This window comes from Rhinolophus sinicus, chromosome X (genome assembly GCF_036562045.2).
Source record: "Rhinolophus sinicus isolate RSC01 chromosome X, ASM3656204v1, whole genome shotgun sequence".
Classification (NCBI taxonomy): Eukaryota; Metazoa; Chordata; class Mammalia; order Chiroptera; family Rhinolophidae; genus Rhinolophus; species Rhinolophus sinicus.
In genome coordinates, this window is record NC_133768.1 from 89,058,757 (window position 1) to 89,086,558 (window position 27,802).

Sequence of the window (27,802 nt, forward strand, 5' to 3'; positions counted from 1 at the left end):
TTGTGTACATGCAACATATTTCAGTTATTCTATTTTAATCATACAGCCATGTCAAATAACATTTTAACCTTTACAGCTTGCATTCATGTTTTGAATGTTATTGACATTAATTTTAATGGTCATAGTTACATGACCTCTACTAATACACAATTATCATACTGCTTCCTTCCACCCATGGTGGCAGATACTAGCAAACCAATTCCTTGGATTAATTTCACCACAGTCAAGGAAGCTATTCATCAAAATCTGGATGTGCTAACCACTCTTGATGACACCATTAAACACCTCCATGCATTGGAGGCACATACAACCACAATACATTCATTGGTTTATACCATGAATGGAGGGTTATCTAAGGAAGGCATGGCCACTGAATTAAGTACACCTTGTTTCTTTGGGGGACTCATTAAGTGATCCCTGCCCCTACACATTTGTTCTGGCTCGTGGAGCACATATAACCCTTTGCATTTCTTTCACAATACCTAGAATTCTATCATTGGGAATGTTTGGAGTGGACTTAAAGAAATTTTGTTTTTTATCATATGTATTATTTTTGGATGATATTTGCTTAAATAAATAATATGCACTTGTTGCACAGTTAAAATTTTTGCTAATACATAATAATTGTGATGTCCTTAATGTTTAATTTGTAACATTTCAGAAATCAAGGGATGGCATGTATAGAGCATATAAAATATTATATATGTTGGATGCGGTTTGCAAAATAAGTTCTTTACTAGTAGGGACAGGACCATGGCCACACATGTGTGAGAGTGATAATAGTAGAGTAAAAAACATGTTTTTGTGTGAAACTGAGCATAGCAATATTGAGTGATAAACACGTTCATCAAAACAACTCATGGCAAGCAACTTCTGGTTATCAGCTAAGAGGTAAACAACTCCTGGCAAACAACTTCTGGTTACACCTGAGAAGTAAACAAATCTAAGGGAAAGAGGATAAAAGCTGAACTCAGAGCAATACCATGAGTAGTCTGACTGGGCACTCCAGGTAAGAACCTCTGCGAGGCACTGAGAGGTACTCTGGAATGATCCTCCAGGACATTCATCTGGGGGATCTGACAGAGTCTGCTGCAAGGTGCAAGCCATGATACTCCTAGACTCTCCGAAGTTCTTCCTTGCAAGACCAGCTTGCCTCAGATCCATCATGGGCCCAGTTGTCTCTCCGGAAGCAGGGACCTTCTCCACCTCAATTGACTCTGGGACTTAGTTCGTTATTAAATTCTATCCTATTCTGTATAACCCTCTGTACTTACCAGAGCATTGACCTCTGGAAGGACATTGGTTCCCAAATAGAGCTGTGTTACTCACTCTATCTGAAACTGTGTGTCAGGACTTTGTTCCCCACTAGCGTTACAAGTATTATGCAGGGATGTAGGGCCCTGCCGAAGGGTTAATGTCCCCTTGACTTTCAGGAAGAGACTGAAATGTGGCAACTGCCCTTACAGGTGCTCGCAACACATGTGACATTCCAATTCTCTCATCACCATTTATTGAAAAGCCTATCTTTTAACCATTGTATGTTTTTGGCTTCTTTGTTGAGATGCTAGTAATCTTATACCTTACATAATTTTACATTCCTCAAAGAACTCTCTGGATGTTTATTGTTTAGTTCAATAGTAATCTTGGCATAATCCCTTTTAGTAAGTTTAATTTTCTAGACAGTACATGTTTATAAATTTTTTTCACATTACTGCTTCTGGGTTCTACAGTGAGGTAAAACATGTGTATAAAATGTTTTTGTACACCTAACAACAAACTAAACAATGGTGACTTACTGAACCTAATATTTGTACATTTGAATACTTGACAGATACATTACATGGAATCTGTTTATGCTTATATTAAAGTACATCTCAAGCTCACATGAATGACATATAATAGCACATTTATTTTTTTAATTTATTTTTTAAATTTATTGGGGTGACAATTGTTAGTAAAGCTACATAGATTTCAGGTATAAAATTCTGTATTGCATCATCTATAAATCCCAGTGTGTGTTCACCCCCCAGAGTTAAATCTTTTTCCATCACCATGTATTTGATCCCGTTTACCCTCACCTACCACTTCCCTCCCCTCAAAACCTCTGGTAAGGACTAAACTCTTGTCTGTGTCTATGAGGTTTTGTTTCTCATTTATTTGTCTTGTTCTTTTGGTTTATATACCACACATAAGTGAAATCATATGGTTCTGTGCTTTCTCTGTCTGACTAATTTCGCTTAGCATTATATTCTCAAGATCCATCCACGTTGCCAAATTGGTCCAATTTCATTTTTTCTTACTGCGAAATAGTATTCCATTGTGTATATATACCACAACTTCTTTATCCATTCATCTGTTGAATGACATTTTGGTTGTTTCCATGTCTTGGCCACCATAAATAAAGCGGCAATGAACATTGGAGCACACATGTCTTTACGCATAAATGTTTTCAGTTATTTTGGGTACAAACCCAGGAGAGGGATTGCTGGCTCATATGGTAATTCCATTCGTAATTTTTTTAGGAAATTCCACACTGCCTTCCATAGCAGCTGCACCAGTCTGCATTCCTACCAACAGTGTATGAGGATTCCGTTTTCTCCACAGCCTCTCCAACACTTGTTATTCTTTGTCTTGTTGATGGTAGCCATTCTAACTGGGGTGAGGTAATATCTCATTGTGGTTATTGTTTGTATTTCTCTGATGATTAGTGGTCTTAAGCATATTTTCATATGTCTATTTGCCATTTGTATGTTCTCTTTGGAGAAATGTCTCTTCAGGTCCTCTGCCCATTTTTCAATTGGGTTGTTTGTTTTTTTGTAGTTGAGTTTCATGAGTTCCTTGTATATTCTGGATAGTAGCCCCTTATCGGAGGCACTGTTTGCAAAAATCTTCTCCCATTCAGATGGTTTCCTCTTTATTTTGTCGATGGTTTCTTTTGCTGTGTAGAAGCTTTTAAGTTTCATATAGTCCCATTCATTTAGTTTAGTGTTTACTTCCCTTGCCTTTGGAGTCAAATTCTTAAAACACTCTTTCATGCCAAGGTCCATAAGTTTAGTACCTATGTTTTCTTCTATGCAGTTTATTGTTTCAGGTCTTATGCTTAAGTCTTTGATCCATTTTGAATTAATTTTGGTACATGGTGACAGATAGCAGTCAAGTTTTGTTCTTTTGCACGTGGCTTTCCAATTCTCCCAGCACCATTTATTGAAGAGACTGTCTTTTTTCCATTGTACGCTTTTTGTTCTTTGTCAAAAATTATCTGCCCATATTTATGTGGTTCTATTTCTCAGTTCTCAATTCTACTCCATTGGTCTATATGTCTGTTTTTATGCCAATACCATGCTGTTTTTATTATTGTTGCTCTGTATTACAAGCTAATTCAGGGAGTGTGATACCTCCAGCATTGTTCTTTTTTTCTTATGATTTGTTTGGCTATTTGGGGTCTTTTGTTGTTTCAAAAAATGTGAAGATTTTTTTGTTCTATTTCTTTTAAAAAATGCCATTGGGGGCTGGCCCGGTGGCTCAGGCGGTTGGAGCACCATGCTCCTAACTCCGAAGGCTGCTGGTTCAATTCCCATATGGGCCAGTGGGCTCTCAACAAGGTTGCCAGTTCGATTCCTCGAGTCCCGCAGGGGATGGTGGGCAGCGCTCCCTGCACCTAAGATTGAACACGGCACCTTGAGCTGAGCTGCCGCTGAGCTCCCGGATGTCTCAGTTGGTTGGAGCACGTCTTCTCAACCACAAGGTTGCCGGTTCGACTCCCACAAGGGATGGTGGGCTGTGCCCCCTGCAAATAGTAGTGGCAACTTGACCTCGAGCTGAGCTGCGCCCTCCACAGCTAAGACTGAAAGGACAACAACTTGTCTTGGAGAGGAGTCCTGGAAGTGCACACTGTTCCCTAATAAGGTCCTATTCCCCTTCCCCAATAAAATATTTTTAAGAAAAGAAAAAAAATGCCATTGGGATTTTGATGGGCATTGCATTAAATCTGTATATTCCTGATCAAAATGGCGGAGTGAGTTGAGCCTCTGTAAAGCTCCCCTGGAATTTATAACTAATCAAACAACAATAACTCCACAAAGGACTCCCTGCACAGCAGACAGGTAAAACGAAGAGGCCCACTACTGAATTCACCTAAAGGTGGGCGAGTCGCGCGAGCTGGGGATGTGGGAAGGGAGAAGTGGAGAGATGGAGCCGCGCAGGCAGAGGACACAGACCAAGCTCAGTGCTCTGAGCTCGCTGCTTCCCGGAACTAACGCAGCTGCAGGAGAGGGAAGAACTCGGACTGCTAGGGCTCCACTTATGGCCCACAGGGCTGAGGGGACAGCATATAACAGAGCTGAAACCAAAGCTCACGGCAGAGACCTCGGAGAAAACACAGAGGGAAAAAGGCTGAAAATGGTGGTTTAAGCCCTCACGGCCAAGCAGAGAACGGAAGCCTTAGGCACTGAGACTAGCCGACCCCTCCCTACCTTCCCAGAGGTCGCCATGCCCCCACCTGCCTCATGCTAGAAGCGGAACAGTAGCAGTATCAGGTCAAAAGAACAGAATATTTGCTGTTCTGAGAACTGTGGAGAGCAGACACAAAATCCCAGCCCAACTAGTTCCAACAAAGGGGAGGGAGCTATGGAAGCAGGACCGGCTGTGGTGGTGGTCCACGCCATTGCTCTGGGCCACCTCTCACAACTCACTCCCGCTAATGTCCCCACCTATCTGGGCAGATACCTGCAGGAGTAAACAGAACTGCTGAAATATATCGAACACTGTGACCGAGGTGAACTTTTAACAGAGGAGAAGCCCGTCTCCCAGGGAATCCCCCCATTGTGTGAGAAGCTGGAATAGTGCAGAGAAACATAGCACTACCATGTGAGAGAGAGATAAAAAAGGCTGCATAAAAGAGAAAATAAAACATTCTACCAACAAGTACTGGAAAACGAAAGAAAGACCTCTTCCTATCAACTTGTTGCAGAAGCCACTCCTGTAGAGATCTAGGAAGATAAATACTAAATCAGTAATTGCCATGAATAACCAAGGCAACAAGACAGCTCAGAAAGAAAGTGAAAAATCTCCAGAAAAGGCACTTAAAGATACAGAAATATGTGACTTAAATGACAGAGAATTCAAGATTGCAGTTTTGAAAAAACACAACGAGATGCAAGAAAACACAGATAGGCAGTTAAATGAACTCAGAAACACAATCAAAGAACAGCATGAGCATTTTACGAAAGAGATTGAAATTTTAAAAAAGAACCAAATAGAATTTCTGGAGATTAAGAACTCAATAGAAGAAATTAAGAATGAAATAACCAGCTTAGGTAGTAGAGTTGACCAGATGGAGGAAAGAATCAGTGACATCGAAGATAGAAACCTGGAAATGACACAGATGGAAGAAGAAAGAGACTTGAGACTTAAAAGAAATGAAAGAACTTACAAGAACTTTCTGACTCCATCAGAAAGAGCAATATAAGAATAATGGGCATACCAGAAGGAGAAGAAAGAGAGAAGGAACAGAGAATATATTCAAACAAATTGTTGATGAGAACTTCCCAAACTTGTGGACAGAACTGCACCCTCGAATCCAAGAAGCAAATAGAACACCTAATTACCTCAATCCCAACAGGCCTTCTCCAAGGCACATTGTATTGTAGCTGTCTAAAATCAACGACAAAGGAAGAATCCTCAAGGCAGCCAGGGAAAAGAAGACGGTAACTTACAAAGGAAAGCCCATTAGATTATCATCACATTTTTCAGCAGAAACTCTACAAGCCAGGAGGAGTGGAACCAAATATTCAAACTATTGAAAGAGAGAAATTATGAGACAAGAATAATATATCCAGCAAAGATATCCTTTAGATATGAAGGAGGAATAGAGACGTTTCTAGACATACAGAAGCTGAGGGAATTTTCTAATACACGACCTGCACTACAAGAAATACTAAAGGAGGCTATTCAACCACCATCAACAGGGAGAATTCTTGGCAACCAAAACATAAAAAGGGGGAGAGTAAAGGCCTGAACCGGAATATGGGAATGGAGAAAGTAAGCGTGCTGAAGAAAATGGAATACTCTAAATATCAAACTTTCTTTTACATAAACTGAAGCGTAACCACTCAAATAAAATCCAGAACTGAAATATATACTGTAATAAAAGAAGAAACAGAGGGAAACATCATAGAATACCACCACACAGAAATAATAGACAACAACAAAAAGGCAAAGAAACAATGGAGACACAGCCTTACCAGAAAACTAAAGATAGAATGACAGGAAATCCTCACATATCAATAATCACCCTAAATGTGAATGGACTGAAATCACCAATAAAAAGGCACAGAGTAGCAGATTGGATCAAAAAACTAAATCCAACCATATGCTGTCTTCAAGAGACACATCTCAGCTACAAGGACAAGCATAGACTCAAAGTGAAAGGGTAGAAATTGACACTCCAAGCAAATGGTACCCAGAGAAAATCAGGTGTAGCCATAATGATATCAGGTGAAACAGACTTCAGGTGAAAAAGATAACAAGAGACAAAGATGAACATTTCATAATGGTAAAGGGGACTATACAACAAGAATACATAACAGTCAACAATATTTATGCCTCCAATCAGGGAGCACCGAAATATACCAAGCAACTCGTAACAGAACTAAAAGGAGAAATTGACCAAAACACAATTATACTAGGGGACTTAAATACATCATTGACAGCTATGGATAGATCATCCAAACAGAAAATAAATAACGAAATAGCAGCCCTAAATGACACATTAGATGAAATGGACATAATTGACATTTATAGAGCACTTCATCCTAAAACATCAGACTATACATTCTTTTCTAGTGTACATGGAACATTCTCAAGGATAGACCATATATTGGGACATAAAATCAGTCTCAGCAAATTTAAGAAGATTGAAATCATACCAAGCATATTCTCTGATCACAAGGCTTTGAATTGGATATCAACTGCAAAAAGAAAGCGGGGAAAAAACACAAACACATGGAGATTAAACAACATACTTTTAAAGAACGACTGGGTCAAAGAAGAAATTAGAGGAGAGATCAAAAGATGCATAGAAACAAATGACAATGAAAATACATCCTACCAAAATTTTTGGGATGCAGCGAAAGCAGTTTTAAGAGGGAAATTTATGTCATTACAGGCCTATCTCAAGAAACAAGAAAACTCCCAAATAAATAACCTCATGTTACACCTTAAAGAACTAGAAGAAGAAGAAGAAATGAAACCTAAGGTAAGCAGAAGAAAGGAAATAACAAAAATCAGAGCAGAGCTAAATGAATTACAGAAGAAAATGGTGATAGAAAAAATGTGACAAAGAGCTGTTTCTTTGAAAAGATTAACGAATTTGAGAAACCCTTGGCTACACTCACTAAGATAAAAAGGGAGAAGACACTAATAACAAAATCAGAAATGAAAAAGGGGAAGTTATCATGGACACCACAGAAATACAAAGGATCATCCAAGAATACTATGAAGGACTATATGCCACCAAATTCAACAACCTAGAAGAAATGGACAAGTTCTTAGAAACATATAGCCTTCCAAGGCTGAACCATGAAGAACTGGAAAATCTAAACAGACCGATCACCAGTAACGAAATTGAATCAGTCATCCAAAACCTTCCCAAAAGCAAAAGTCCGGGACCAGATGGCTTCACTAGTGAATTCTACCAAACCTTCAAAGAGGATCTAATACCAATCCTGCTCAAACTCTTCCAAAAAAATTGAAGAAGAGACAGTACTCCTAACTCATTTTATGAGGCCAACATTACCCTGATACCAAAACCTGGTAAGGACAACACAAAAAAGAAAACTACAGACCAATATCTCTGATGAATACAGATGCAAAAATCCTAAACAAATTTCTAGCAAATCGAATACAACAATGCATTAAAAAGATTATTCATCACGACCAAGTGGGGTTCATCCTCGGGCACAAGGATGGTTCAACATCCAAGAATCCATCAATGTGATACATCACATAAACAAAATAAAGGACAAAAATCATATGATTATATCAATTGATGCAGAAAAAGCATTTGACAAGATACAACATCCATTTATGATTAAAACACTTAATAAAATAGGTATAGAAGGAAAATACCTTAACATAATAAAGGCCATATATGACAAGCCCTCAGCTAATCTCATAATTAATGGAGAAACACTGAAGCCCTTTGCTCTACGTTCAGGAACACGACAGGGCTCTCCCCTATCACCTCTGCTTTTCAACATAGTGTTGGAAGTCCTTGCCAGAGCAATCAGGCAAGATAAAGAAATAAAAGGCATTCAAATTGGGAATGAAGAAGTTAAATTATCATTTTTTGCAGATGACATTACGCTACATATAGAAAACACTAAAGACTCCACCGAAAAACCACTGGAAACAATCAACGAATAGAGTAAAGTTGCTGGCTACAAATGAATATACAAAAGTCCATTGCCTTCCTATATACTAACAATGAAATCTCAGAAATAGAAATACAAAATACAATAACTTTTGCAATTACAGCAAAAAGAATAAAATACCTAGGAATAAACTTAACCAAGGATGTGAAGGACCTATATGCTGAAAACTATAAGACATTTTTGAAAGTAATTGAAGAAGACACAATGAAATGGAAAGACATTCAATGCTCATGGATTGGAAGAATCAACATAGTTAAAATGTCCATATTACCCAAAACAATATACAGATTTAATGCAATTCCAATCAGAATCCCAATGGCATTTTTTAAAGAAACAGAACAAAAATCAACAGATTTGTTTGGAACCACAAAAGACCCCGAATAGCCAAAGCAATCTTAAGAAAAAAGAACAATACTGGAGGTATCACACTTCCTGACTTTAGCTTGTACTACAGGGCTACAATAATCAAAACAGCATGGTATTGGCAGAAAAACAGACACATAGACCAATGGAATAGAATTGAGAACCCAGAAATAAAACCACATAAATATGGACAGATAATTTTTGACGAAGAAGCTAAAAACATACAATGGAGGAAAGACAGCCTCTTCAATAAATGGTGCTGGGAGAATTGATAGCCACGCAAAAGAATGAAACTGGACTGCTGTCTGTCACCATGTACCAAAATTAATTCAAAATGGATCAAAGACTTAAGCATAAGACCTGAAACAATAAACTGCATAGAAAAAATCATAGGTACTAAATTTATGGACCTTGGGTTCAAAGAGCATTTTATGAATTTGACTCCAAAGGCAATGGAAGTAAAAGCTAAAATAAACGAATGGGACTATATGAAACTTAAAAGCTTCTGCACAGCAAAAGAAACCATCGACAAAATAAAGAGGCCACCAACTGAATGGGAGAAGATTTTGCAAACAGTGCCTCTGATAAGGGGCTGATATCCAAAATATACCAGGAACACATGAAACTCAACAACAAAAAAACAAACAACCGAATTAAAAAATGGGCAGAGGACCTGAAGAGACATTCCTCCAAAGAGGACATACAAATGGCAAATAGACATATGAAAAAATGCTCAACATCACTAATCATCAGAGAAATGCAAATGAAAACCACAATGAGATATCACCTCACCCCAGTCAGAATGGCGATCATCAACAAGACAAATAGTAACAAATGTTGGAGAGGCTGTGGAGAAAAGGAACCCTCATACACTGTTGGTGGGAATGCAAACTTCTGCAGCCATAATGGAAGGTAGTTTGGAGGCTCCTCAAAAAATTATGGATAGAATTACCATATGACCCAGAAACCCCTCTCCTGTGTATCTAACCAAAAAATCTGAAAACATTTATACATAAAGATACATGTGCTCCAATGTTCATTGCAGCTTTGTTTATGGTGGCCAAGAAACGGAAACAACCAAAATGTCCTTCGATAGATGAATGGATAAAGATGTTGTAGTATATATGCACAATGGAATACTATTCAGCGGCAAGATGATACAGGAACATTTGTGGCAACATGGATGGATTTTGAGAGTATGATGCTAAGCGAAATAAGTCAGACAGTAAAAGCAGTGAACCATATGATTTCACTGATATGTGATATATAAACCAAAAACAACAAAAGAACAAGTCAAACAAATGAGAAACAAAAACTCATAGACACAGAAAATAGTTTAGTGGTTACCAGAGGGTAAGTTGGGAGGGGGATGGGAGGTGAGGGTAAGGGGAATGAAATATATAATGATGCAAGGAGAACCTACTCTGAGTGGGTAACACACAATGGGATTTATAGATGATGTAATACAGAATTGTACACCTGAAATCTATGTAATTTTACTAACACTTGTCACCCCAATAAATTTAAAAGAAAAAATTATAACCAATAAGTAAAAAGAAAACTAGAAAGAAGAAAAAAATCTGTATATTCCTTTGGGTAATATGGCATTGTTGTTTTATAAATAAATAAATAAATAAATAAATAAATAAATAAATAAATAAATAAATAAATATGGCATTGTAACTATGTTGATTCTTCCAATCCATGAGCAAGGAATGTTTTTCCATTTCATTGCGTCTTCTTCGATTTCTTTTAAAAATGTCTTGTAGTTTTCAGCATATAAATCTTTCACATCCTTGCTTAAGTTTATTGCTAGGTATTTTATTATTTTTGCTGCAATTTCAAAAAGAATTTTTTTATTTCTTTTTCTGGGAATTCATTGTTAGTGTATAGGAATGCAGTGGAATTTTGTACGTTGATTTTGTAGCCAGCCACATTACTGTATTTGTTTATTCTTTCTAATAACTTTTTGGTGTAGTCTTTAGGGTTTTCTATATCTAGCAAAATGTCATCTGCAAAAAGTGATAATTTAACTTCTTCATTCCCAATTTGGATGCCTTTTATTTCTTTCTGATGCCTGATTGCTCTGGCGAGGACTTCCAACACTATGTTGAAAAGCAGAGGTGATAGGGGACAGCCCTGTCATGTTCCTGAATGTGAAGCAAAGGGCTTCAGTTTTTCACCGTTAATTATGAGATTAGCTGAGGGTTTGTCATATATCACCTTTATTATGTTAAGATACTTTCCTTCTATACCTATTTTATTAATTGTTTTAATCGTAAATGGATGTTGTATCTTGTCAAATGCTTCTTCTGCATCAATTGATATAATCATTCGATTTTTGTCCTTTATTTTGTTTATGTGATGTATCACATTGATGGATTTGCGGATGTTGAACCATTCTTGTGCCACTGGGATGAACCCCACTTGGTCGTGATGAATAATCTTTTTAATGCATTGTTGCATTCGATTTGCTAGAATTCTGTTTAGGATTTTTGCATCTGTATTCTTCAGAGATATTGGTCTCCAACTCTCTTTTTTGTGTAGTCCTTGCTAGGTTTTTGTATCAGGGTAGTGTTGGCCTCATAAAATGAGTTAGGAGTGTTGTCTCTTCTTCAACTTTTTGGAAGAGTTTGAGCAGGATTGGTATTAGTTTCTCTTTGAAGGTTTGGTAGAATTCACTAGTGAAGGCATCTGGTCCTGGACTTTTGCTTTTGGGAAGGTTTTGGATGACTGATTCAATTTCGTTACTGGTGATCTGTCTGTTTAGATTTTCCAGTTCTACATGGTTCAGCCTAGGAAGGCTATATGTTTCTAAGAACTTGTCCATTTCTTCTAGGTTATTGAATTTGGCGGTGTATAGTCCTTCATAGTATTCTTGGATGATCCTTTGTATTTCTGTTGTGTTCGTGATAACTTCCCCTTTTCAAATTTTGATGTAGTTAGTGTCTTCTCTCTTTTTATCTTAGTGAGTCCAGCCAAGGGTTTCTGAATTTTGTAAATCTTTTCAAGAACCAGCTCTTTGTCACATTAATTTTTTCTATTGTCTTTTTCTTCTCTATTTCATTTAATTCTGCTCTGATTTTTGTTCTTTCCTTTCTACTGCTGACCTTGGATTTTACTTGTTCTTCTTTTCTAGTTCTTTAAGGTGTAACATGAGGTTATTTATTTGGGAGTTTTCTTGTTTCTTGAGATAGGCCTGTAATATAAATTTCCTCCTAAAACTGTTTTTGCTGCATCCCAAAAATTTTGGTAGGATGTATTTTCATTGTCATTTGTTTCTATGTATCTTTTGATCTCTCCTCTAATTTCTTCTTTGACCCAGTCGTTCTTTAAAAGTATGTTGTTTAATCTCCATGTATTTGTGTTTTTCCTGCTTTCTTTTTGCAGTTGACATCCAATTTCAAAGCCTTGTGATCAAAGAATATGCTTGGTATGATTTCAATCTTCTTAAATTTGCTGAGGCTGACTTTATGTCCCAATATATGGTCTATCCTTGAGAATGTTCCATGTACACTAGAAAAGAATGTATAGTCTGATGTTTTAGGATGAAGTGCTCTATAAATGTCAATTATGTCCATTTCATCTAATGTGTCATTTAGGGCTGCTATTTCGTTATTTATTTTCTGTTTGGATGATCTATCCATAGCTGTCAATGATGTATTTAAGTCCCCTAGTATAATTGTGTTTTGGTCAATTTCTCCCTTTAGTTCTGTTGGTAGTTGCTTGTTATATTTCGGTGCTCCCTGATCGGGGGCATACATATAGATAACTGTTATGTCTTCTCGTTGTATCGTCCACTTTACCATTATGAAATCTCTATCTTTGTCTCTTGTTATCTTTTTCACCCTGATGTCTGTAGCATCTGATATCATTAAGGCTACACCAGATTTTCTCTGAATTCCATGTGCTTGGAGTGACAATTTCCACCCTTTCACTTTGAGTCTATGCTTGTCCTTGTAGCTGAGATGTGTCTCATGGTGAGAGCATATGGTTGGGTTTAGTTTTTTGATCCAATCTGCTACTTTGTGCCTTTTTATTGGTGAGTTCTGTCCATTTACATTTAGGGTGATTATTGATATGTGAGGATTTCCTATCATTCTACCTTTAGTTTTTTGGTAATATTGTGTCTCCATTGTTTCTTTGCCTTATTGTTGTTGTCTATTATTTCTGTGTGGTGGTATTCTGTGATGTTTCCCTCTGTTTCTTCTTTTATTACAATATATATTTCAGTTCTGGATTTTTTGTGTGGTTTCCATTAAATTTATGTAAAAGAAAGTTTGATGTTTAGAGTATTCCATTTTCTTCAGCACGCTTACTTTCTCCATGCCCATATTCTGGTTCTGGCATTTACTCTCCTCGTTTTATGTTTTGGTTGCCACCAGTTGTCCCTGTTGATGATCATTGAATAGCCTCCTTTAGTATTTCTTTTTCTTATGTTTTTTTTATTTTATTTTATTTTTTTAAATTTATTGGGGTGACAATTGTTAGTCACATTACATAGATTTCAGGTGTACAATTCTGTATTACATCATCTATAAATCCCATTGTGTGTTCATCACCCAGAGTCAGTTCTCCTTCCATCACCATATATTTGATCCCCGTTACCTTCTTTGTTTACGGTGGCCTCCTTTAGTATTTCTTGTAGTGTAGGTCGTGTATTAGAAAATCACCTCAGCTTCTGTATGTCTGAAAGGTCTTTATTCCTCCTTCATATCTAAATTATATCTTTGCTGGGTATATTATTCTTGACTCATAATTTCTCTCTTTCAATAATTTGAATATTTGTTTTTACTCCCTCCTGGCTTGTAAAGTTTCTGCTGAAAAATCTGATGATATTCTAATGGGCTTTCCTTTGTAGGTTACCATCTTCTTTTCCCTGGTTGACTTGAGGATTGTTTCTTTGTAGTTTATTTTAGACAGCTTCAGCACAATGTGCCTCTGAGAATGCATATTGGGGTTGAAGTAATTAGGTGTTCTATTTGATTCTTGGATTTGAGGATCCAGTTCTTTCAACAAGTTTGGGAAGTTCCCATGAACTATTTGTTTGAATATACTCTCTGTTCCCTTCTCTCTTTCTTGTCCTTCTGGTATGCCCATTTTTCTAATATTGCTCATTCTAATGGAGTCAGAAATTTCCTCTGGACTTCTTTCATTTCTTTTAAGTCTCAAGTGTCTTTCTTCTTCCATCTGTGTCATTTCTAGGTTTCTATCTTCGATGTACCGATCTTTCCTCTATCTGGTCAACTCTACTTCCTAAGCTGGGTATTTCACTCTTAATTTCTTCTATTGAGTTCTTAGTCTCCTGAAATTCTATTTGGTTCTTTTCTAAAATTTCAATTTCTTTCGTAAAATGCTCATGTTGTTCTTTGGTTGTGTTTCTGAGTTCATTACACTGCTTTTCTGTGTTTTCTTGCATCTCGTTGAGTTTTTTCAGAACTGCAATCTTGAATTCTCTGCCATTTAACTCACATAGTTACATATCTTTAAGTTCCTTTTCTGGAGTCTTTTCACTTTCTTTCTGAGCTCTCTTGTCTTGGTTATTTGTGGCAATTACTGATTTATTATTTCTCTTCTTAGACATCTACAGGAGTGACTTCTGCCACAGGTTAATAGGAAAGGTCTTTCTTTTGTATTTCAGTATGTGTTGGTGGAATGTTTTATTTTCTCTCTGACTGCAGCCCGTTTTTCTTTCTCACACTGTAGTGTTATGTTTTCTGTGAACTATTCCAGTTTCTTACACAATGGGGGTGATTCCTTGAAAGGCGGCTTCTCCTCTGTTAACAGTTTGCCTGGGTTACATGGTGCTGTGTCCCTTTAGGTGAATTCAGTGTTGAGCCTCTTTGTCTTGCCTGTCTGCTGTGCATGGAGACCTTTGTGGAGTTATAGCTGCTTAATTTGTTGTAAATTGCAGGGGAGATTTCCAAAAGCTCACCTCACGCCACCATTTTGATGACGTCTCCTGAACCTTTAAGTTTTAAAGACTCTATAGCATTAGTTTTCCTTTTATTGCAGTTTCTTCACTATTATGATGGTATATTCCATTATGTTGTCAGATGATTGCCGTGAAATTAATTTATACTTCCACCACATTACAATCACAAAAAACTTTAGTTTTTTTACTGCAATTTTTTTAATAAAAAGAAAGTTGACTAATATCAAGTATGATTACACCTAAATCATAGGAAAAAAATAACTTTGCAGATGTATTGCATCTTAGTTTAGGTTTAGAAGGTAGTGGAATCTAAACTATAGTTTCTATTACCAAATTATAGGGTGTGTGAATAGTGAATACTGTGAACTTTATGTTGGTGATTCCCTATCTGTTTCCTGTGAGTGATCTAAACAAATGTAATTAGGTTTTGCTATGTAAAGTTATTTGTTTAAATGCTGTAATCCCATTTCTAAATATAATGTGAAATTTTATTTGGTGACAAGCAGTAAATATTGAAAAGCAATCTGAGCCTTCCTTGAATGTATCTGGTATGCACAGTCCTTGATGATTTTTATGTTTGCGTAGATAAAATTTATTTTCACTGTTGTTTCCTCAAGTGCAGAGAAACCGTGTTGAGATTTTTTTTTTCTTAGAAATACATGGTGCAAAGGGCAGAAAATCAAAATTGTTGTTGTTATTTTAATCTTATTGTTTCCAAACAATTGTGCAATGTAATACACAGTAAATATACAGAAATGGTGTTCTTTCAACTGGGTCTCTGGCTAGAGACCCTTAGGAAAATCTTTCAGAGACCTTCAAAACAGAGCTGAAAGGACCCACATATAGTCATAAAGGTGATTTTTAAAATCCAGTATAAAAATTAAGTCTAACAAATTTAGCAAAAAGAGGAACTATTGCTTTCATTTATTGCTGATATAATACAAAGAATCATCATGAGGAGAATTTAAAGTGAATTGCAAGCCCATTGTCAGCACTGAATAGAGAAAAGACATTGGTTCCTTCTCTGCAGCATTTAGAAAGTTCCCAGAATCATACAGAGCTCTGGTTGCAAGCCATCCAGCAGCCGGCATTCCACATGTAATGCTAGCTGAAGCTCCCTAGAGAGCATGTGAGTCTCAGCACCTTGTCTTCACTGTAAAATAATCTGAACAGATAAAAATACAAAAAGAAAAGAAAAGAAAAAACTTAAAAGGGAAAGTTAGACAAAGAATGAGTAAAGGAACCTTCTGTGTGGCTCAAGAGAAAGTTCAGAATCATCAGATTAGGTTGGTTTTGCTTCTTTTCTTTTCTTTTTTTACTAATGTTTATTGGGGTGAGAATGGTTAGTAAAGTTATATAGGTTTCAAGTATACAGTTCTGTATTACATCATCTATATATTACATTGTGTATTCATCACCCAGAGTCAGTTCGCCTTCAATCACCATATATTTGATCCCATTTACCCACATCTGCCACCCTCCTCCCCTCTTACCCTCTGTTAACGAGTAAACTATTGTCTGTGTCTATGAGTGTCGTGCGGGAGACCCTGCTCGCTGCGCCATTTGTCGTGCGCGGAAGCCTTCTCGCCGCGCCATCTTTCAGGTGGGGCGGCCTGCGGGGTCTCTGCTCCCGCTCCCCACACAAGAACGCAGGCTATGGTGAGGCCGAAAAGGAACACCCATGGAGCCATAGGTAGGGGAGCCATACCACCACGGTCTCACTGGAGGCTGGGCCCACCGGACGCCGACCTGCCGTCCGCATTTCCGCCAACCGACCGACCGACGACTCTCCTCCACTCTCTCCTCTGTTCCTCTCTCTCGGCTCTCCTCTTCCGCTCTCCTCGGCAGTCCTCCGTAGTCGCAGCAGTTATACCAGCGGCCAATCGGCTAACCAGCCACAGCCGACGGCCAATCAGCCACAGCCGACGGCCATTCACCACCCGAGCCAGCACCATTCCATGTGAGGCCGAGAGCCTGTAAACTACTTTCTGGGGCTCTGTCCCCACAATGAGTTTTTGTTTATTTGTTTGTCTTGTTCTTTGGTTGCTTTCAGTTTTATATCCCACATATCAGTGAAATCATATGGTTCTTATGATGGATCTTGAGAGTATTATGTTCTGTTTCTTGAATTGAAAGGTTAAACAAACAAAAAATAGATACAACGGAGCAACACACACCCTTCAAAAAATAAAAAAAATAAAAACAGAGAAAAGAAAAAATAGAACAACCAAACAAAAAATACACAGCTGTATAAAATGAAGTGGCTACATTTGTACTTAATTTCTGAGACACTGAGGCAAAGGTTTCAGCTTGTTTTAGGGCTGCATAGTCTGGATATTACTTCAGATCTCTGAGATAATATTTTTTTTTGTAAAATTATGTGTGTTTTTAATATAAAACAATATAGAAAGATAACATAACAAAACTAGGAATCTCCTAAGATTCCATCTATAGTAGTTTTTGCAAATATACTTTATTCGAAGGTATTTTTTCCTATTCAAATCTTGTTCATATTTCAAAGTAGAACTGCAGTTTTACTTCTTCCAAGATTCCTTTGTGACTTGATTTCTGACCTCTCTCCTCTCTTTACTTTTTCTTTTTAATTTTTGCTTTTTCAATAACAGTTGACATTCAATATTATTTCATGTTAGTTTTGGGTCTACAACGTAATGATTAGACACTATATATATATATATATATATATATATATATATATATATATATATATATATATATATATATATTTGTGTGTGTGTGTGTGTAATTTATAAGTCTAGTACCCAGCTAGCACCATAGATAGTTAATACAATATTATTGATATTATTTCCCATGCTGTGCTTTACATCCCCATAACTATTTGTGACTATCAACTTGTGCTTCTTACCCCCTTTATTTTTTCATGCAGCCCTCCAAACCCCCTCCCATAAGTTTGTTCTCTGTATCTATGAATCTGTTTCTCTTTCATTTGTTTATTTTGTTCATCAGAGTCAACATATGAGTGAAATCATGTGGTACTTGTCTTTCTCAGTCTGACTTATTTTATTCAGTATAACATCCTCTAGATCAATCCATGTTGTCACAAATGGTAAGATTTAATTTTTTAATGGCTGAGTAACATTCCATTTTATGTATGTACCACATCTTTATCCAACTGTCAATTGATGGGCACTTAGCCTCCTTCCATATCTTGGCTATTGTAAATAACACTACAGTGAACATAGGGGTGCATATCTTTTCAAGTTAATGTTTTGGAATTCTTTGGATAAATATCTGGAAGTGGAATTACTGGGTCAAAAAGTAGTTCTAGTTTTAATTTTTTGAGCAACGTCCATACTGTATTTCATATTGGCTGCACATATGTGCAATCCCACCAACAGTACACAAGTGTTCTCTTTTCTCCACATCCTTGTCCACACTTGTTTTTTGTTGATTTATTGATGGTAGCCATTCTGACTGGTGTGAGGTGATATCTCATTGTGGTTTTCATTTACATTTCTGTGATGATTAGTGACATTGATCATCTTTTCATATGTCAATGGCCATCTGTATGTTCTCTTTGGAGAAACATCCATACAGTCCCTCCCCCTATTTTTTAATTGTTTTTTTTTTGTTGTTGTTTGTTTGTTTGTTTGTTTGTGTGTTCACTTGTATGAGCTTTTATTTTTTTAATAAGTTTCCAATGTTAACCCCTTATCAGATGTATCATTGGTGAATATATTCTCCCATTCAAGATGTCTTTTAGTTTGTTGATGGTTTCCTTTGCTGTGAAAAAACTTTTTAGTTTGATGTAGCCCCATTTTTAAATTTTATTTTGTTTCCCTTGCCTGAGGAGATATATCAGAAAAAAAAATATTGCTAAGAGCAATGTCCATTCTATGTCTCTTGACAGGCTGCATGGGTGGAGGTTTAACACAATGACAGTGGTGTCTGTCCCTCCAGCCCTTGCCCCGAGACCACACAACTCAATCTCTCCTGTATGTCTCTGGTGCTGCCCCAGTCACCATCACTCCACTCTAGCCCAGGGTGAGTGCCTGGGAGTGAGGCCTTTAGAAGGATGTCTGGATTCCAACCACCTTCCTTCTCACCTGAATGAACATAATCCCCGCTGGCTTTCACAACCGGATGTTGTCTGGGCCTCTCTTCCTGGCACTGGTGCTTCAGTCTGGGGAGCTTGGTGTGGGGCTGGAACACTTGCTCTTTAGAGGGGACCTCTGGCTGGTCCCACGTGTAATGGTTGAGAATTCTCAACCATCACACGTGGGACCAGCCTGTTTCACATGTCCACCCTTCCTACCTTTCTTGACCTATATCCTTTGTTATAGGATTTCTGTTCAGGTAGTTTTCAGATGGTTCTCCAGGTTGATTCTTCTATAATTCAGTTGCAATTTTATGTGGTTATGGGAAAAGGCAACCATAGCTTTTACCTATGCTGCCATCTTCACCAGAAACCCATCTTTACTTTTAACTTCTAGGAAAAATAATGTAAACAATCTACAAATAGACACATTTTGGGAATGATTCATTTATGTTTTCCCCAAATGAATGTAAGCTCTTCACGTCAGAGCATATTTTTATCTCATTTACATTAGCTTACATAGTAATGATAATACAGGATACATTCAATAAATCAATAATTGTTGACTTGTTGTATACTACTCATTTCTATCTTGGGGATTTATAATAGAAGGCAAAAAGTAGTAATCTAAATGTTTTAACCAAAGTTGAGATTTCCTTGAGTTTTGAAAACAATTTCATCAATTTACATTAACTGATGCATATTAAAAACGATGTTTGGTTAAATAGAACATAAGTTATAAAATTTTTCGTCTTGGACCACGTTACACCTTAAAAATTATCAGGACTGCAAGAGTTTTTGATTAAGTAGGTTGTATGTATCAGTATTTACCATGTTAGAAATTAAAACTGAGAAAATATTAAAACATAGAAATATACAAGTACATATTCCATTAATCATCAAAGCACTGACTGACATCACATATCTTGTAGTCTCTGGAAAACTCTACTGTACGCCCATGAGAGAAGGAGGGTGAAAAAATCAAATAACATCTTCTTATAACAATGAAAATATTTTGACTTTGTGGTCTCTCCAAAAGAATCTTGGTGGCCTCAATTTTCCTCAGACCATGCTTTCAAAATTGCTGCTCTAGATTAACTAAACTCAACACATCGATTGAAAACTAATCATGATATTTGGAGGTTTATGGAACAAAAAGGAACTCAAAGCATTGGGAATGCTCAAAAGTTTTATGTTTTTGTGCTCTTGTATCAAATCAGTGGGTTAGACTTACAGAACAAGAGTGCCCATGAGAAAACTGGGTTCATCACCAACAGGCTAAGCTTCAAGACTATACGGTCATCTAGTCAGCATTTCTCTCTTGTGATCCTGAAGATGAAGAACTATTACTTAGCTTAAGGCATGTTAGACTGTGGTAAAAAAATAACCAAGAGAGTAGAAAAAATTATAGCATATAATGAGTAAAAGTCATAAGATGTATAGCTTCCACCTCTGCACACCAAGATAAGTGATTGAGACACATTATTAAGATATTTTTCAGTCAACAAAGCAAATTACCACACCACCATATTCCTGAAACCAGACAAGGCAAAGCCAAGAGGGAAGCAGATGACTGGGAGGTGAAAATTAACTGCATACCTAATAAAAGACCAATCAGAAAGACCCACAACCCCAAACCCCTTAGTCATAATTACTCATGATTTTTGCTCTATAAAACCACTTGTCTGTAAGCCATCAAGGAGTTCAGGCTTTTGAGCACTTTTTGAATAGCTTTCTTGGTCTCCTCTGTGGCATCATTCATTCTAAAATAGCCAGTATTTCTCCACTGCAAAACCAGGTGTCAGTTCTTATTGACTCACTGCATACACGGGTGGGCATGGGTTCTCTTTGGACTCACTTGGTTTCAATCCAAAGACCACTCCATTAGAATCAAGAAGTATTTAAAGTATAGAAAACTTTGCCCCACTACAAATCAATTAAATCAGAATCTTGGAGTTGGAGCACAGGAATCTGCTATTTTAGTAAGATCCCAGGTGAACGTATTACACAATAAAATTTGGGAACCACATACATAAATAAGTGCATAGGTTGCCTGAAATAGTGCATATAGCACATAAGACCACTTTCTCTGGTGTGGCTATGCACAAAATGACCTAGTGGCTCTGCAAGCATTCATCACTTCATTTGAGATATTACTATAGGGTTGTTGAGGCTTTGATACCAGAGTGAGATCACACCATTATCTTCTAGTAATCTTTAAAGAGACACTTTCCTATTTCTTGGCCCTTTACAGTCTAATCTTTTTTTTTTTTTTTTTTTTTTAAACTTACATTCCATGTATTTTCATTTAAATTTTTTTTAATAAACTCTTCCTCTAAAGAAACACACATATCAATTCATTATTCTAAAAGTAGAATTATGAAATCTGAAATACTTCAAAAATAAAGCCAAATAAGTAGATGACTCCATAGCACTTGCAATTACCCAGAGCCTTTGAACAAACACTTATGTCAGCAACATAGGCATACAGCATAATTCAGATAAGAATTAAGAATGGTTTCTATGGATGAACTTTATTATGATATTAATTTTGAATTTCATCAGCAAATTTTCCTGCACTTTTAGTTATAGTCAGTCTATACAAATGCTAAGCTTTCTCCAACAAGCTATTTATTTCACCACTTGAGAGGGGTGTATGTGGGGGGGTGTGATTATAGCAGGAAAATTTTTCCTCTAAAGTAAATTGTTTAAAGAATCAATCAATCAACCAAATCTTCATTATTAGGAAACCCAGCAACCTTCTTTTTTTTCAGGCTTTTCATTCTAATCATCACAGGGGTTTTCAGTGAGTCTTGCTGTGAAACATAAGATTCTGAAGCCCAAATAAATATATAGCCAAATACAAAAATGCATACTTTTTATTTTAGCACAGCTACAGCATTAAATACAATAGGTGATATTTATGTAGCACCAATTGAAAACGTTAAAGTATTTTGCACCATGGTTTTTTTTTTTGTGTGTTTTTTTTTAAATACTGTGGCTAATTCTCCCCCACTTTAATGATTCAGGAAATGAAAAGCTGCCTTCCATGAAGGTGAAATAGGTGGCCACATACACACCTATTTATTTAAATGTGCCCAAAAGTCTTGTTGCACCTGAAATATCACCCATAGCTGTATTTGCCTAACATATGTAAAGTGATTTAAAGATTGCAAGGCACTTTCACATGATTATTATACTTAATTTTCTCAATAGCTCTGAAATAGGTAAGAGACACACTGGCATCCTCATTTTACATATAAAAAACTGAGCCTAATATGTAAAAGGAAAGGGATTATATTTTAATCACATAGTATGTAACAGTCACCTTTTACACATGGTTTAATATAATTCTGTCTATAATCCTACATTACAAATGAGGTGCAGAGAAGTTAAGAAATCTGCCAATGGCGACAAAGCTAGTAAATAGTAGAGCTGAAATTTGAACGCAGCTCTTGGTTCCTTTGATTCCAGAACAGAAGGTCTTAGCAAGTTGGCAGATATGATTCATTTTCAATAAAGTTTGATAAAATGTTTTCAACAATTGGGTGGTGAACACACAATGGGATTTATAGATGATGTAATACAGAATTGTACACCTGAAAAAAAAAAAAAAAGTTTTCAACAAGAATGTAGTGTCTTAATTATAAGCAAGGAGAAACTAATCTAAAATAGTTTTTGTTTTGCATGTTCTTTTGGTGGTGGGCAGCTGACATTAACCAGTTTTGATGTCTTTCTTGGATTACTCTTAGGGTTCCGCAGGCCCCAGACAGGTGATGGCTGGCCTTTAGTATGCCCTGAGCCTTTTGCTGACTGGCCCCAGACTTAACAGTAGTGCGAAAACTGAATCTGCATTAAATTGTTGAACACCACGTACACCACCTTGATGACACCCTGAGACCCCACCTCACCCAACTTGCTTAGCACCCAAGGCTCTTTCAGTGGCTGAAACTTATGTGCAACCAGGTGGTGAAACCAGGCCTTGTGGTTTCCTGTGTGTTTTGCTGAGCTGCCCCAGGCAACAAGCCTTGATTGGCAGAGTAACCTCTCCCATGCAGCTCCAGGTCCAGCATAGGCAGCAACCAACTAAGGATCACTTTGTAGCTCCTAACAGGTAGCCCTGGGCCCATTACAGACAGTGGCTGACCTGGGCCTAGATGGGAGCTCTCTCAAGAGGACCCAGAGCAATCAAACACAGCGGTCAGCTTCATACAACAACAGACAACCACCCAATTATCCCTACAAGCAGCACACATAAGGATGGTGTTGGCAGGTTTGCCGAGGCAAATCCTGCTCTGTGGGGTCAGCATACAAAGTGGGTCATACTCTGTGGTTGTGGCTAATTGCCACAGCCAGTCAGCCTGATACACCAAGAGCAATCAAGGCTGTAATCCTCACAGTCACTCACTGATGTACCAACAGCAATCAAGGCTCACCTAAAACAGGAAGGCAAACATAACACACACAAGGGACACTCCTGAGGCACCCGGCTCAGGTGATCAGGCAATAGTGACACTGGACCCCACAGAACAACTACTACATAAAGCTCCATTGAGAACAGGGGGAAATGTAGCAGATCTACCTAATACACTGAAACACAGAGGCAGCCAAAGTGAGGAGACAAAGAAATGTGCCCCAATATAAATAATGGTAGTAAATGCCAGAAAAAGAACTAAATGAACTGAAGGCTAGCAATCCACCAGATACAGAGTTCAAATCACTGCTTGTAAGGATGCTCAAGGAATATTGTGAGAATTTCTACAAGAGATAGTAAGTATGAAAAGGACATAGAAACCATAAAAAGAACCAGTAAAAAATGAAGAATGCAGTAACTGAAATGAAGAACACACTAGGAGGGATCAACACCAGATTAGATGAAGCAGAGGCACAAATCAACCATATGGAAGAAAATACAGCAGAAAACACCCAATCAGTACAATGAAAAGAAAAGAAAATGAGGATAGTTTAAGGGACATCTGGGACAACATCAAATGTAACAACATTAGCATCACAAAGGTACCAGAAAGAGAAGAGAGAGAGCAAAGGATTGAGAATCTAGTTGGAGAAATAATGACTAAAAAATTCCCTAACCTGGCTAAGGGAATAGACATACAAGTCCAGGAAGTACAGAGAGTCCCAAAGAAGATGACCCCAAAGAAGCCCACACCAAGACACATCATAATTAAAATATCACAGGTTAAAGAAAAAGACAGAATCTTAAAAGTCGCAAAAGAAAGACTGTTTAGCTACCTACAAGGGAGTTCTCATATGACTATCAGCTGATTTCTCAAAAGATACTTATCACACCAGAAGAGATTGGCAGAGAATATTCAAGGTAATGAAAAGCAAAGAGCTACCACCAAAACTATTCTATCCAGCAAGGTTACCATTTAAAATTGAAGGAGAGGTAAAGAGCTTCCCAGACATGAAAAAGTTAAAGGAGTCCATCACAACAAAACCAGTATCAGAAGAAAGGGTAAAGGGACTTTTTTTAATAAGAGGAAGGTGGGGGAAGAACATAGATATGAATAATGAAATGACAATAACTATGTACCTATGAATAATCACTTTAAATATAAATGGATTAAATGTTCCAGTCAAAAGACATAGGGAAGGTGAATGAATAGATAAGAAAACAAAACCCATACATATGCTGTCTACAAGAGACCCACTTCAGATCAAAAGACGCACACAGACTTAAAGGGATGGAAAAATATATTTCATGCAAATGGAAATGAACAAAAGAAAAGCTTGAGTACCAATATCAAACATACCAAACTTATATCAAACAGAATAGATTTTAAAACAAAGGCTATAAAAAATACAAAGAAGGACATTTCATAATGATAAAGGGATCACTTCAACAAGAGTATATAACCCTTGTAAAAAACTTATGCACCCAACATAAGAGCACATAAATATATAAAGCAAATATTAACTGACATGAAAGGAGAGATTGACAGTTATACAGTCACAGTAGGGGCCTTTAACACCATGGACACCAATGGACACATCTTCCATACAGACAATCAAGAAGAAAACAGCAGCCTTAAATGACACAATACACCAGATGGGTTTAATGATATTTTTAGAGCATTTCACCCCAAAGCAGCAGAATATATAGTCTTCTCAAGTGTACATGGAACCATTTCCAAGATAGACCACATGTTAGGCCACAAATCAAGTCTCCATAAGTTTAAGAAGATTGAAATCATACCAAGCATCTTCTCAATAGTATGAAACTAGACCACACTAGTATGAAAACATAAATCAATTACAAGAAAAAAATGGAAAAATACACAAACACTTGGAAGCTAAATAACACGCTTTATTAAATAATGAAGGGGTAAATCATGAGATCAATGAAGAAATCAAAAGATACCTTGAGACAAATGAAAAATGAAAACACAATGGCCACAAATCTATGGGAAACAGTGAAAGCAGTTTTAAGAGGGAAAATCATAGCAATACAGACCTACATCAAGAAAGAAGAAAAATATGAAATAAACAGTCTAACTGTACACCTAAAGAAACTAGAAAAAGAACAGCAAACACAGCTCAAAGTGAGTAGCAGGAAGGAAATAATAAAAATCAGAGGAAGTAAATGAAATAAAGTCTAAAAAATAAAACAAACAATCAATAAAATGAAGAGCTGTTTCTTTGAAAATAGTCAAATGTGATAAGCCTTTAACAAGACTCATCAAGAAAAAAAAGAGAGAGGACCCAAATAAATAAAATCAGAAATGAAAGAAAAGAAGTAACAACTGACACCAGAGGAATATAAGGATTAGAAGAAAATATTATGGACAATTATGTGCCAACAAATTCAACAATCTGGAAAAAAAATGGATAACTTCCTAGAAACATACAATCTTCCATAAATGAATTAAGAAGAAATCCAAAATCTGAACAGACCAATTATTACAAATGAAATTGAACCAGTAATCAAAATGTCCCAATAAACAAAAGTCCTGGATTCACAAGTGAATTTTACCAAACATTTAAAGAAGAATTAACTCGCGTACTTCCCAAACTATTCCAAAAAAATTCAAGAGGAGGGAAGGCTCCAAACCTCTTTTTACTAGGCCACCATTAACCTGATTCTAAAACCAGACAAAGACATTACAAAAAATAAAAAACAATAAAAAACAATAAAAAAAACAAAGGAAGAAAATTATAGCCCAATATCTCTGATGAACATACATGCAAAAGTTGTCAACAAAATATTACCAAACCAAATTCAGCAATACATTGAAAAAATCATACACCATGATCAAGTGGGATTTAACCCTGAGGTGCCAAGTTGGTTTATATCCACAAATCAATTATGATGATAGACCTCATAAACAAAATGAAAGATAAAAATCATATGATCATATCAAAGATGCAGAAAAAGTATTTGATAACCTCCAGCATCCAACTATGACAAAAATTCTCAGTAAAGTGGGAATAGAGGGAACGTACCTCAACATAATAAAGGCCATATATGAAAAACCTGCAGCTTACATCATACTAAATGTGATAAACTAAAATGATTTTCCTTAATATCAGGAAAAAGACAAGGATGTCCACTTTCACCACTTTTATTCAACATAATATTGGAATTCCTAGCCACTGCAATCGGAAAAGAAAAATAAATAAAAGGTTTCCAAATTGGAAGACGCAGAAGTAAAAATGTGATTATTTGCAGATGACATGTTAATATAGACAATATTAATGATAGAATTAAAATGCTACTAAAACTGATAAATGAATTTAGTAAAGTGGCAAGATACAAAATTAATATTTAGAAAATAATTGCATTTTTATACAGCAATAACAAACTACTAGAAAGGATAATTAAGAAAACAATGAAATTTACAATTACATTAAAAAAGTAAAATAAACTACCTAGGAATAAATGTAATCAAGGAGGTAAAAGACTTATACTTGGAAAATAATAAGACATTGAAGAAGATACAAATAAATGGAAGCATATACTGTGTTCATGCATAGGAAGAATTAATATAGGTAAAATGTCCATAATACACCAAACAATCTTTAGATTCAATGCAAACCCTTTCAAAATACTATTATCATTATTCACAGAACTAGAATAAAAAATCTTTTTGTTTATATTGGTCCACAAAAGGCTCCAAGTAGTTACAACAATCTTGAGATGGAAGAACAAAGTTGGAAGAATCACACTAATTAATATCAAACTCTACTATAAGACTATTATAATCAAAACAGCATGGTATTGGCACAAAAACAGACACATAGATTAATGAAACAGAATAGAGAGCCCAGAAATAAACCCACACCTATATGGACAATTGATCTATGATAAAGTAGGCAAAAATATACAATGGGGTTTGCCATTGTCTATTCAATAAATGGTGTTGGCAAAACTGGACAAATACATGCAAAAAATGAAACTATGCCACCTTCTTACACCATGTACAAGAATAATCTCAAAATGATTAAAGACTTAAATGTAAGACTTGAAATCATAAAACTCCTAGAAGAAAACATAGGCAGAAAACTCTATGACATTACTATTAGTAATATTTTTTTTTCTGCTCTATTTCCCAGGCAAGGGATATAAAAGAAAAAATAAGGAAATAGGTCTATATTAAACTAAAAAGTTTTTGCACAGCAAAGGAAACCATCAACAAAACCTAAAGACAATCTACTGAATGGGAGAAGATATTTGTCAATGATACATCCAATAAGAGAATCTATCTGTCTGTCTATCTATCTATCTATCTATCTATCTATCTATCTATCTATCTATCTATCTATCTATCTATCTACACATATGTATATGTATATATATGTCTCAGGGGTGACAAAAAATGCATACAAGTGAACACTTTATTCAACATTTCTCAAGCAGTAGTTTGCATTAATCAGAAGTGTCTGGACACTGATGGTAACCATTTTGAGCACCTCTTGCAATTGCAGATGTCAAACATGACTTGCATGCATCTTTTGTTTTCTGTATATATTATTACA